Below are 2,399 nucleotides of genomic sequence, written 5' to 3'. Positions count from 1 at the left end.
TTATTAACCAACCATTAATATTGGACCAAGCCTGACAGTTGGAGGTAGACTGGAGCGCTGCTAGACGAACAACGACCTGGATGGTCAGCGGTGCCAGTGCTGAGCTCCCGCTGGCAATCTTGTACAATGGCCGCTAGCTCGCCTCCCTCCCGCCAGCCCAGCAGCCCTCCAGTCTCCCTCGTGCGGTGCCCCCCAGCACAGAGGCACACTGCCAGACTTGATCCAACAGTGCGATAGTCGCTCACTGGTATTTATACCCCTACGTGTGTACATGAGTGCAAACAAATGGTTTTAACTACAGTTTTTTTAGGCAATTTTGAATTACACGCTATTTGGTTGTTACTTTCAAATAAAATATGAAGAAAAATAAATAGAATTTTAAATGTTTTTTCTTTTACAAAGATATATCTTGAGCCGCAGTGCATGCTGGGAAACACCTAACTTTATGAAGTTGATTTTTTTGGAGCAGCAAACTTTTCCCCGTATAAACATTACGGTAACAATTTAGAGTCTTTTGATATCACATCACATTAAAATGTCTAGATCCACAAAGCGACGTGAAACATCCGACCGAAGGAGGGAAAAATTCAGCTAGCTTGTTAGCTAGCGAACATGATTATTGTGACGAAATGGATCTGCATGTGGCGTCGGAGGACTTCCCCTCACTGCCAGTTACTCCAAGTAAGCCTCCGCTTGCCAAGAAACCTTCCCTGCCCTGGTCCCGGAACTGTCTGACGATTCTATTAACATGCTCGCCAACTTAATTAACCCAAGAAGAGACACACTTTAAAATGTACGGACGGCTGTACGGACTTCCGGAGTCTGAGAGGGAAAACGTGCGGGAGAAGGTGATCAACATCTGTCAAGGAGTCCTGCCAGCCGAGAAAGGGAAGCTTCCAGATGCCACCGATGTTGCTCATCGGATGAGGAGGAAACGCCAGGAGGATGTCAGACCGAGAGGAGTTGTCATCAGGTTTATCTCCCGTCGCCTGAAGTAGGAGATTTGGAGAGCGGTTTCTCCTGTAAAAAGGATGACGCTTCAAGGAGGACCTCACTACGGAGGACATGGAGAACCGACAGAAGCTGTGGCCGCCGATCAAGAAAACACGTGAGGAGGGAAAGGTATGGAGCTCAGTCGGGGCCAATATTATTTGAAACCCAAATAAATCAAATTGGAAAAAAAATGTGTGTTTAGTAAAAAAATATATATAAATGTCTAAAACTTGTTGCTATTCGAAAATAAGCTGAAAATAACTAAGTTTAGTTTCAAATGTTTTGTATTTTTAGGTTTCAAATCTCAAAATTTCAATTTCAAGAATTATTTTTCAGTTTCAAATCTTTTCTTCATTTTCATATGGAAGTTTTTTTTACCTCAAAAACGTCTGGCCCCCTTATGGTGCGTTGTGGTAAGCCTATAAGGAGGACCAATAAAAATGGATGAGGGTTGGAACTTCAGTCCAGTTCACTGACTCAGAGAACTGTAATAATTACCGTCAGAAAATGGCTGTTTAGTCTGTAATATATCGCTGGGCGATATGGCAAAAAAATAATTCACAATTTTTAAAAATTTTATTTCATGATTTTGATTTTATCACGTTTTCTTTAAAATAAATTGAAATTGACAAAAATTTATTAGAATCATTTTAGTTGAAAGAAGTAAAAAGAAGTAAACACATTTTGAACAAATTTTTATATGTATTCAAATTTTAATTTCAAATGTATTACAAGCAGTATTACTGGATTAGCCCTTGCCTATTCGCTGCTATAGACAGAGACATGCGCACACAGGCGCCATTAGCTGCGTTTCCATTACACTTTTGCGCAAAACTTTATCGAAATTTCTAGAATGTCGATAAAACACTGTTTCGAAAAAACAGCGTTTCCATTACACCATGATTATGCGAAAAACTCGAAGTAATTCCCGCAATAAGTCATTAAAAAAAACATGACGACGGATATAAACACTATTTTGATGTGCAGTAGATTCATTCACATTTCTGCCACTGCGCTAGCTCTCATCCTTGCCATTCAGAGAAGACGTCTACGTCTGATCCGAGCCTTGGAGCGGCAGGCTCCTTAAACGTGGGAGCGGCGTAGAGTCAAACATTTTTGGGAAATGGTGGTTGAAGAATTCACCGAAGAGCTGTGGATTCAGTATTTTCGCATGACACGCTCAACTTTTGATGAGCTGTGCGATGCCGTGGGACCTCTCGTGGCGCCCGCTGTGCGATGCCCAAGGCAGCCAGTTGCTGTGAAAAAGCGCATCGCCATCGCCATCTACAAACTAGCAACATGTGCCGAGTACAGAGAGGTGGCAGAGACATTTGGAGTCAGTAAAACGACCGTACACAGGTGTGTGTATGGGGTGTGTGAGGCTATTTGCCACAAACTGATGAAAA

The 2,399-nt window shown here is 42.1% G+C and overlaps 1 protein-coding gene across 2 annotated transcripts in view; it reads left to right on the top strand.

Annotated features, from left to right (window-relative positions):
- Positions 1-10: 10 nt before the first annotated feature.
- LOC112161537 (ankyrin repeat domain-containing protein 1) overlaps positions 11-2,399 on the top strand; it is a 34,151-nt gene continuing 31,762 nt past the window's right edge. For both annotated transcript variants that reach the window (XM_024296737.2, XM_024296735.2), the window contains exon 1: positions 11-1,122. The gene's annotated coding sequence lies outside the window, so the exon portion shown is untranslated. The remainder of the gene's footprint in view (positions 1,123-2,399) is intronic.

This window comes from Oryzias melastigma, linkage group LG15 (genome assembly GCF_002922805.2).
Source record: "Oryzias melastigma strain HK-1 linkage group LG15, ASM292280v2, whole genome shotgun sequence".
Taxonomy (NCBI): Eukaryota; Metazoa; Chordata; class Actinopteri; order Beloniformes; family Adrianichthyidae; genus Oryzias; species Oryzias melastigma.
Note: the sequence above shows the minus strand (reverse complement) of the source record. Positions and strands in the feature narration are given on the sequence as shown.